The sequence below is a fragment of the Moschus berezovskii genome, chromosome 19 (genome assembly GCF_049115385.1).
Source record: "Moschus berezovskii isolate FMDL1 chromosome 19, NW_MosBer_1.0, whole genome shotgun sequence".
In the NCBI taxonomy this organism is placed as follows: Eukaryota; Metazoa; Chordata; class Mammalia; order Artiodactyla; family Moschidae; genus Moschus; species Moschus berezovskii.
This window is the reverse complement of record NC_142478.1, coordinates 9,156,967-9,168,491: the sequence shown is the minus strand read 5'-3', so window position 1 is coordinate 9,168,491 and position 11,525 is coordinate 9,156,967. Positions and strand designations below refer to the sequence as shown.

At 40.4% G+C, this 11,525-nt stretch overlaps 1 non-coding gene across 1 annotated transcript; it reads left to right on the top strand.

Annotated features, from left to right (window-relative positions):
• The first annotated feature begins 2,674 nt into the window (after nucleotides 1–2,674).
• LOC129542941 (U6 spliceosomal RNA) lies at nucleotides 2,675–2,778 on the top strand. Its single transcript, XR_008683195.1, has one exon. It is a non-coding gene; the product is annotated as a U6 spliceosomal RNA (small nuclear RNA).
• Nucleotides 2,779–11,525: the final 8,747 nt, after the last annotated feature.

Here is an 11,525-nt window from a genome sequence, read left to right as displayed (position 1 = left end):
AACTGTAAATAAGCCTCGAATAAAAAAATGGAACCCTTTATAGATTGCTGAACTGAATACTCAGGCTACAGATAAAAGCCCCCTTTTTTTTTTAAACTACTTAGCTTTGGAAATTTCACTGTTCACCAGTTATAGTTTCACAAATTCTGGGAAACTGAAACTGAAATTCATTGTCAAAGACTGTGGACACAGAGAAGTCTGGAGGGAGGTGTGGGGAAGCAGAGGAGGAAGGGAGGGATAAGAAGGATTGTGTGTTTTTATGTCTTGGAATGAAGCCCTGATGACAGACACAGAGCAGTGAACAGAATGTGCTTAGATCAAGGATTATTTTGATAACAGAGCGTCATACCTGCCTTTCTTTACACTAGATCTTATAGTTTTCACTTTGCAAAATCATAGTCAAGCTGCAGGTGGCAAAATCCCATGGCTATTTAGAATTAGAGGAATGTAAATTAGGTATGATAAAGCATTGCCCTTTAACTATTTCCCCCTGTGTTTTACACCAGCAGTTCTCGAACCTGACTATGCTCAGAATCACCTGGCAGGCTTGTCAAACCACAAATTGTGGGCCCTGACAACCTTCTAGTTGATAGCGCTGCTGCTGCTGCTGCTGCTGCTGGTAAGTCACTTCAGTCGTGTCCGACTCTGTGCGACCCCATAGATGGTAGCCCACCAGGCTCCGCCGTCTCTGGGATTCTCCAGGCAAGAACACTGGAGTGGGCTGCCATTTCCTTCTCCAATGCAGAAAGTGAAAAGTGAAAGTGAAGTCGCTCAGTCGTGTCCGACTCTTCGCGACCCCATGGACTACAGCCTACCAGGCTCCTCCACCCATGGGATTTTCCAGGCAAGAGTACTGGAGTGGGTTGCCATTGCCTTCTCCCAGTTGATAGCTCTAGGACAGGGTTAAATATTTCCATTTCTAACAGGTTCACAGTGGTACTGATGCTGCTCTGGGAGGGCAGGACGCTCATCTTGTGAAGCACTGTTTTATACTGATGTTCTCTGGGCACAGGTGTCTCCTACTGATCCTCATTCTTGAGTTTTCAATACATCTTTCAAACTGATGTTTGTATTTGACAAAAGGATTGCTTTAAAAAGAAAATGTTTTTCTGGGACTTCCCTGGTGGTCCTGTGGTTAAGACTCTAAGCTCCTAGTGCAGGGGGCTGGGGTTTGATCCCTGGTCAGGAAACTAGATCCCAATGCCACAAAGTACACCAAAAAATAAATAAATAAAAAAATGCTTTTCTCTGAACATGGTTTCAATCTAATATCTGCTTTTATTTTTCAGTTGAATATAAAAGACTACTGAATAATTTCCAGGATGCACATATTTGGTTACATGGTTGGATTCTAATGTGCATTCCCGTAATTATTCATACGGATGCATTTGATTTGTAAACAATAATCCTTTTTCTAACTACAACAATGGGTTTTACTATCATGTCACCTTTCCAAAATCTGGATGATCAGAGTTTTGAATTACAGGAGAGGGAATTAAAGTAGGAAATAAGGGCTAATGGCACAGAAGGTCTGAATTTGTCCCTCCAAAATTCTTACGTTGAAACCTAATTCCTAGCGTGATGCTGTTGGGAGTGGAGCCTTTGAGAGCTGATTGCATCATAACCTGTGAGGGTGGAAACTCCTGAGCCTGGAGAATGGAGAGCACTCTTTAAAAAGGCAGGGGAGCGGTCTCTTGCCTCCTCCACCGCGAGAAGATGTGATGATGCATCTGCAACCCAGAAGCAGGCCCACACCCTACTATTCCACCCTGATCTCAAATTTGCAGCCTCCAGAACCGTGAGAAATAGATTTCTGTTGTTTTAAGCCCCTCTCCTGCTGCCGCTGCTGCTAAGTCGCTTCAGTCGTGTCCGACTCTTTGCAACCCCATAGACGGCAGCCCACCAGGCTCCCCCGTCCCTGGGATTCTCCAGGCAAGAACACTGGAGTGGGTTGCCATTTCCTTCTCCAATGCATGAAAGTCAAAAGTGAAAGTGAAGTCACTCAGTCGTGTCTGACTCTTGGCGAACCCATGGACTGCAGCCCACCAGGCTCCTCTGTCATGGGATTTTCTAGGCAAGAGTACTGGAGTGGCTTGCCATTGCCTTCTCCGTTTAAGCCCCCCAGTCTGTAGTTATTCTGTTGCAGCAACCTGAATGGACTAAGAGCCAGGCAGATTTTATTAGAATAACTGGTGGATTTCAATTATTTGTGCAATTTCATTCTATGAGTAATCAAGAGTTTACTGCAGCTGTAATGTTCTGTTGAAAATTTTCTTTTTAAAAGCTCCACATAGCAGCTTAATTATAATCTCTCTCTACCTACTCAAAGAAAGTTCTTGAAACTAGCAGTCGGTTTCCTAAGTATCTAAGAGTTTACCACATCATTTGGTTGCCTAGAACTGAGGATAAAACTGAGTGTAAAATGTATGTAGTAGGGCTAAAGAAAATGCAGTTTGTGAGTAATCTAAAAGATAAATGGCCAGCATTCTTAAGACTCTAACAGTAGACAAATTTAAAAACGAGGGGTCGATGACTTGGAAAATGCTAGTTTTTCCTCTATTTTTAAGAAAAAGGCTATTACCAGTTACAATGGGTAGCTCCTGTGAAGAGAGGAGAAAACAACAGCCCTTCAGATGTCATGAAAGGTTGAAGAATATGTTTAAACAAAAGACTGGTGCTCGCTTCAGCAGCATATGTACTAAAATTGGAACAATATAGAGATCAGCATGACCTCTGTGCAAGGATGACACTCAAATTTGTGAAGTGACCCACATTTTTCAAAAAGAGAAAGACATACCATGTGATATCACTTATATGTAGAATCTAAAATAGGACACAGATGAACTTTATGAAACAGAAACAGACTCACAGAGAACAGAATTGTGGTTGCTAAGTGGGGGTGGGGGGGAATGGATTGGGGATTTGGGATTAAGAGATGCAAGCTATTAGTGTAGGATGGATGAAGCAACAAGGTCCTACTGTGTATAGCACAGGGAACTGTACTTACTCCATAGCCTGTGATAAACCGTACTGGAAAAGAGCATGAAAAAGAATGTATATGTGTGTATAACTGCATCACTTTGCTGTGCACCAGAAACTAACGCGAGATTATAAGTCAACACTAATTCAATTAAAAATACACATTATGTATTTGTTTTAGAAGTCGGAATCTGTAGCTTTTGACCCCTTTCACTCATTTCTCCCACCTCCAACCCACACCTCTAGTAACTCCCAGTCTTTTCTCTGTAACTTTGAGTTCTGGTTTTTGTTTTGTTTTATATATTCCACGCATAACTAAGAGTCATACAGCATTTGTTCTTTCTCTATTTCACTTAGCATAATGCCTGTACATTAATGTTGCTGCAGATAGCAAAAGTTCATCTTTTATAGCTGAACAATACCCCAGTGTGTGTATATACCATTTTCTTTATTCATTCATCCATTGATGGACATTTAGGCTGTTTCCCTGCCTTGACTATTGTAAGAATGCTGCAATGAACATGGAATTGCCTGTCTTATTTTTTAAGGGAAAAAATTACTTGTATCAAATTGAAAAATGAACCAGTCTTCAAGCAAGATAAAATCATCAGTAGCACAATTAACTCTTAAGATAGCACATACAGATTAGACTACATGTTTAGATACTTTTTTTAATTTTTAAAGATCTTATTGGCTTTATTCAACATATCATGAATCAAGCAACATCCCAAATAGCAAATAGAAAGGAGCTCCAAGGAACTGAACAAAATGGGAGACTTACAGTCAGAGGGGGAAGGGACAAGGAAAGAGCAGATTACTTCATAGGCTTAGATACTTTGAATTAAGTACATACACCAAAATCAAGAGAGTTGACAACTTTCACACTGACGGAAAGCACTGACTTACCGTAAACACAAGACTTCTAGGGAAATGGAGCTGACATTTCATGGGATAGGGAGGCCATATATCTTTCTGAATTAGTGTTTTCATTTTCTTTGGATAAATATCTAGAATCTAGAAGTGGAATTGCTGGAATTTTAATTAAAAATAATTTTCAATTTTCTGAGGATGCTCCATATTGTTTTCTGTATTGGATAAACCAATTTAACATTCCCACCAATAGTGCACAAGCGTTCCCTTTTCTCTACATCCTCTCCAACACTTATTTCTTTTTGATAGTCATTCTAGCACAGTGATGTCTCACTGTGGTTTTAATTTGTATTTCTCTGATTAGTGATGTTGAGCACTTTTTCATATACCTGTTGGCTATGAGAGAGTCATCTTTGGAAAAATGTCTATTCAGATCCTTTGCCTATTTTTTTATTAATGGAGTTGTTTCTTTTTATTTGCTATTGAGTTGTAAGAGTTCTTTTTGTATATTGGGTATTAGCCTCTTCTCAGATAAATGATTTGCAATTATTTTCTCCCATTTATAGGGTAACTTTCGATTTTGTTGATGGCTTCCTTTGCTGTGTAGAAGTTTTTTTTTTTTTTTTGTAAACAAGAAATAATATAAATCTTTATTTTTCCTGTGCAAACACTCTTGGATATACTACTGTATAAGTAATTTGTTTTGTAATTTCTTGGAGCTGGAAAATGTAAGAAATTCTTTCTAATAAACACAGTCTATGACACTTTTTTTGGGGGGGGAGGGAGTGAAGGAACTATAAACGCAATCTGTAAAATGTGAGTAATATAATTTAGAATGACTCAGACATATTCAAATTGGTGTTGAAAGATCTTTAAAGACAGACAAAAACACAGAACATAATCATATACGTATAAAATTAATATTCGAAGTTCTATATTATTTTTGTCACTTTTTCTAGGAAAATAAGACATCTTGCTTTCTCTAATCTTGATACTATATAACTCTGAAAATCACTGAGGATATAAACACTGTTGTTGCAACAACCCAAATGATCATATACATGAATGTACTTAACCATAAAGCATCACTTTGAACATGTTCTAGTTCAGCTGGAAAAAAAGGACAATTGAAAAGCAACAGGATGGCAAAGATGATGATGATAAGGACAGTGATGATGGTAAAACCAACAACAAAAATAAGAGGTATCATCCTAAAATAAATTCAGTCCTTAGGAAACGGCTCTGTGACCCTAAAGACAGCTATTATCCGAAAGGCTTTTCTGTTTTAAACAATGAAAGCTGTACCTTTTTTTTTTTTTTTCTTTTCTAAGCCCATTTAGCCTGCTTCAACTTTGCTGACTAGACTTCTAGGTTTTAACAAGTACATAGCCAATTAGCCACAATTCTGAGTAATTGTGACAGAAGATTTGTTGTTGCTTGTTTGTTTTTTAAGACAAGTTTTTGATCAACCTGATAAAGGGCAAATTGCTTCCCTGACCACTTTGGGGAGCTTTGGGTTCCAGCTCTCTCCCCCACATACATGTGTTTATAATCCAAGTCCTTTCATTTATTATCATCAGAGTTTTTCCAAACAAACTGTCAGCCATCCTCCCTAAGCTATCTCTAGGCTTCTTTTTTCGTTTTTTTTTTGGGTTTTTTTACAATATTGGTTGGTTTTGCCATACATTGACATGAATCCGCCCCGGGTGTACATGAGTTCCCCTTCCTGAACCTCCCTCCCACCTCCCTCCTCCCCTTATCCTCCCTCTGGGTCATCCCTGCACACCAGCCCCGAGCATCCTGTAACATGCATCGACCCTGAACTGGCGATTCGTTTCACATATAATAATGTACATGTTTCAGTGCCATTCTGTGTAGAAGTTCTTTAGTGTTTTTTTTTTTTTTTTGAAGTTTTTTAGTTTGATGTAGTCCCACATGCTTATTTTTGCTTTTGGGGTCAAATCTACAAAATTATTGGCAAAACTGATGTCTATGAACTTACTGTCTGTGTTTTCTTCTGGAAGTTTAATGGTTTCAGGTCTTACATTCAAGTCTTTGATCCATTTTTTGCTTGATCTATTTCCAGGTATGGTATAAAGTGGTCCAGTTTCATTCTTTTGCATGTGGCTGTCCAGTTTTCCCAGCACTGTTTCTTGAAGAGACTGTTCTCTTCACATTGTATACAATTGAAGATACATGTATGTGTGGGCTTCCCATGTGGCACTAGTGGTAAAGAACCCACATGCCAATGCAGGAGACATAAGAGATGCAGATTTAATCCCTTTAGGCGGGCATGGCAACCCACTCCATTATTCTTGCCTGGAGAATCCTATGTGCAGAGGAGCCTGGCAGGCTACAATCTGTAGAGTTGTAAAAAGCTGGACATGACTGAAGCAACTTAGCATGCAAGCACACATATGTATGGGTGTGTATATTTCTCTGCACTGTCTGTTCTGTTCCATTGACATATGTGTCTGTTTTTATAATAATACTGTATTGTTTTGATTACTATAGCTTTGTAATATATTTTGAAATCAGAAAGCATGATCCTCCAGTTTTTCTGTTCTTCCTCAAGACTGCTTTGACTGCTCAGGGTCATTTCTGGTTTCCTTTGAATTTTAGGATTATTTGTTCTATTTCTCTGAAAAATGCCACTGGAACTTTGATAGGGATTGCATAGAATCTGTAGATTGCTTTGGTAGTGTTGACAATTTAATGATATGAATTTTTCCAATCCATGAGCACAGAATATCTTTATGTTTATTTATGTCTTCAATTTCTTTCACCAATATCTTATAGTTTCCAGTGTGTATGTCTTTTACATCCTTAGTTAAATTTATTCCTAGGTGTTTTATTCTTTTTGATTCAGTTTTAAATGGAATTATTTTCTTAATTTCTCTGATAGTTCATCATTAGTTTATAGAAATGAACAGTTTTTGTTTATTGATTTTATATACCACAACTTTACTGTATTTATTCTAACAGTTTCGTGATAACGTTTTTAGGATTTATATATGTACAGGTTTCCCAGGTGGCATTAGTGGTAAAGAAACCACGTGTCGATGCAGGAGATATAAGAGATACGGGTTTTATCCCTGGGTGAAGAAGATCCCTGGAGAAGGTCATGGCAACCCACTCCAGTATTCTTGCCTGGAGAATCTCATGGACAGAGAAGCCTGGTGGGTTACAGTGGAGAGGGTTGCAAAGAGTCAGACACGACTGAAGCAATTTAGCATGTATACGTGCTAAGCATATATGTTATATGTATATGATCATGTCATCTGCAGATCATGACAGTTTCAGTTTTTATTTCTTCCTTTCCAATTTGTATACCTTTTATTTTTCTTGCTTACGTGCTCTGGCTAGAACTTCCAATAGCAGAATAAAAGTTGTGAGAATGAGTATCCTTATCTTATTCCTGATCTTAGGGGAAAATTTAGCTTTTCGTTATTAAGTACAATGTTGCCTGTGGGCTTGTTATACAAGGCCTTTATTATATTGGGGAATGAAGTGAAGTCGAAGTGAAGTCGCTCAGTCGTGTCTGATTCTTTGCGACCCCATGGATTGTTGTAGCCCACCATGGGATTTTTCAGGCATGAATACTGGAGTGGGTTGCCGTTTCCTTTTCCAGGGAATCTTCCTGACCCAGGGATCAAACCTGGGTCTCCTGCATTGTAGGCAGACACTTAACCGTCTGAGCTACCAGGGAAGCCCATGTAATAATATATAATATTGGGATATGCTTTCCTCTAAATCCACTTTGTTGAGTTTTTTAATCATTAGCTATTGAATTCTGACAATGCCTTTTCTGCATCTGTCGATGATTATATGATTTTTATTCTTCATTGTGTTAATGTGGTATATCACATTGATTTTGTGAGTGTTGAACCATCCTTTAATTCCTAGAATAAATCCCGCTTGACGATGGTGTTGAATTTGGTTTGCTAATATTTTGTTGAGAATGTGTGCACTGATGTTCATCAGGGGTATTGGCCTATAATTTTCTTTCCCTATGGCATCCTTGTCTGATTTTGGTATCAGGGTGATGGAGACCTCATAGGATGAGTTTGGAAACGTTCCTTCCTCTGCAACTTTTGGGAATAGTTTCAGAAGAATAGACATCAACTCTCCACTTGTAATTTGATTACTATTAGTGCCATGTTTGGAGAAGACAATGGCAAGCCACTCCAGTACTCTTGCCTAGAAAATCCCATGGATGGAGGAGCCTGGTAGGCTGCAGTCCGTGGGGTCACTAAGGGTCGGACACGACTGAGCGACTTCACTTTCACTTTTCACTTTCACACATTGGAGAAGGAAATGGCAACCCACTCCAGTGTTCTTGCCTGGAGAATCCCAGGGATGGGGGAGCCTGGTTGGCTTCCGTCTATGGGGTCACACAGAGTCGGACACGACTGAAGTGACTTAGCAGCAGCAGCAGTACCATGTTTGACCCTAATTATAAAGGACACATTTCCTTGTTCTTTTTTTTGTGTGTATCTATTTTAGATTTTTGGGTTGCTGTTACCATGAGGTTTTTGTGCAGCAGTCTCTCTCTGAGAGAGAGAGATGATTGTATATGTGTATGTGTATATATAAATATATATATACACACACATACATATACATATATTGAATGTTTTAAGCTGCTGATCTTTTAATTTCAAATGAATTTAAAAGCCCTGAATTTTTACTCTATTCCCCTCATGATTACTGTTTCTGATGTCATATTTTACATCTAATCATTTTATGTATCCCTTAATTGCTTGTGGATACAGATGATTTTACCAATTTGTCTTTTAATTTTCCTACTGGTTTTGTGTGTGGATGATTTCCTACCTTTTCTGTATGTTTGCTTTACTGGTGAACTTTTTCATTTTGTAGTTTCTTGTTTCTAGCTGTGGCCTTTTCTTTGTTGCCTAGAGACATTCCTTGAACATTTGTTGTAAAGCTGGTGTGGTGGTGATGAAGTCTTCTAGATTTTGATGCCTATAAAGCTTTTAATCTCTTCATCAGGTCTGAATCAGAGCCTTGCTGGTAGAGTATTCTTGGTTGTAGGTTTTTCCCTTTCATCACTTTAAATAGATGGTGCCACTCCCTTCTGGTCTGCAGATTTTCTGCTAAAAAGTAAGCTGAGTTTTATGGGAGTTCCCTTGTATACTATTTGCTGCTTTTCCCTTGTTGCTTTTAACATTCTCTCTTTTTCTCATTTTAATTACAATGTGTCTTGGTGTGTTCTTTTTGCATTAATCCTGAATGGGACACTCTGTGCTTTCTGGATTTGCATCCATTCTTCTTCCAAGTCTTTGGCCATCTTTATGATCATTACTCTGAACTCTTTCTTGGATAGGTTGCTTGTCTTTACTTAGTTTCTCTCCAGAGTTCCTTCATCTGAAATATATTCCTATGCTGATTAGCTTTGTCTGAATTGCCATTGGTTTTATGTATTTGGTAAGTTACTTATGTTTCTCTACTTTGGAGAAGTGACCCTCTGTAGGAGACACCCTATGCACCCCAGCAGTGCTCTCCTTTCTCATCACCCAAGGTTTATGCTCTGGGAATTCCCCCTAGGAGAGCTGTGTGGGTCCTTCAGTTGTGGTGGGCTTATCATGTGAGTGATCTGATAGGCTTGGTTGGTGCCTCAGTTCAGTCTCTCAGTCGTGTCTGACTCTTTGCGACCCCATGAACTGCAGCACGCCAGGCCTCCCGGTCCATCACCAACTCCTGGAGTCTACCCAAACCTATGTCCGTCGAGTCGGTGATGCCATCTAACCATCTCATCCTCTGTTGTCCCCTTCTCCTCCTGCCCTCAATCTTTCCCAGCATCATAGTCTTTTCAAATGAGTCAGCTTTTCACATCAGGTGGCCAAAATATTGGAGTTTCAGGTTCAACATCAGTCCTTCCAATGAACACCCGGGACTGATCTCCTTTAGGATGGACTGGTTGGGTCTCCTTGCAGTATAAGGGACTGGCAAGAGTCTTCTCCAGCACCACAGTTCAAAAGCACCAATTCTTTGGCACTCAGTTTTCTTTATAGTGCAACTCTCACATCCATACATGACCACGGGAAAAACCATAGCCTTGACTAGATGGACCTTTGTTGGCAAAGTAATGTCTCTGCTTTTTAATATGCTGTCTAGGTTGGTCATAACTTTTCTTCCAAGGAGTAAGTGTCTTTTAATTTCATGGCTGCAATCACCATCTGCAGCAGTCTTGGACCTCAGAAAAATAAAGTTAGCCACCCTTTCCACTCTTTCCCCATGTCTGCCATGAAGTGATGGAACCAGATGTCATGATCTTAGTTTTCTGAATGTTGAGCCTTAAGCCAACTTTTTCACTCTCCTCTTTCACTTTCATCAAGAGGCTCTTTAGTTCCTCTTTACTTTCTGCCATAAGGGTGGTGTCATCTGCATATCTGAGGTTATTGATATTTCTTCCACAATCTTGATTCCAGCTTGTGCTTCCTCCAAGCCCAGCGTTTCTCATGATGTACTCTGCATATAAGTTAAATAAGCAGGCTGACAATATACAGCCTTCACGTACTCCTTTTCCTATTTGGAACCAGTCTGTTGTTCCATGTACAGTTCTAACTGTTGCTTCCTGACCAGCACACAGATTTCTCAGGTTGGCCCCTAGTCCAGTTGATTGCCAGGACCTTCCTTGAAGAGATACTGCTGACTCTGTTTAGTGGGGTCTGGGCATGAGGTGCCTGGTTGGAGAGGTCTGGGGACCCTAGTGCTAGCTAACTGGCATGCAGAGTCAGGGTCTCAAAGAATCTGGGGCTATTGCCCACTCCCCCTGGCAGGTGAAGCCAGATCCTGGGATTAATGCCAGACCACTGTAATCAAGATGGCAGAGTAGAAGGACATGTACCCGTCTTCTCCTGGAAGAACTCCAAAATTACAACTCATTGCTGAACAACCATCAACAGAAGATGGTTGGATCCAGCCAAAAAAGGATGTCCCACATCCAAGGGCAAAGGAAAAGCCCCACAAAGATGGTAGGAGAGGCAAAATCGCATTTAGATTCAAACTCTATACCCGTCAGACATGCTTGGAGGGCTCAAACAAAACCTTGTATGCACCAGGACACAGAGACCCCACAGAAACGGAGCCAGACCTGCCTTTGAGTGTCTCCCATGAAGGTACGGGTCAGCAGTGACCTGCCGCAGGGACTCTTGGTGCAGCAGACCTGGGTGTGGCATAAGCATTCTTGGAGGAGCCACCATAGAGCTGCCAGAACTCACACAGGACTGGGAAAACAGATGCTTGGAGGGCACAAACAAAACCTTATGTGCACCAGGACCCAGGAGGAAGGAGCAGTGACTCCACAAGAGAATGATCCAGACGTGCCTGTGAGTGTCCAGAAGTCTATGGTGAAGGCATGGGTCAGCCTGCTGCAGGGTCGGGGGCATTGAGTGCGGCAGTACGTGCAGGGGACCTTTTGAAGGAGGTGGCTATTATCTTCATTACCTCCCCCATAGTTTGCTCTCAGGTCAAACAACACATAGGGAACACAACCCTGCCCATCAATGGAAAATTGGATTAAAGATTTACTGAGCATGGCCCCACCCATCAGAACAAGACCCAGTTTCCCCAACAGTCAGTCTCTCCCATCAGGAAGCTTCCATAAGCTTCTTATCTTTATCCATCAGAGGGCAGACAGAATGAAAACCACA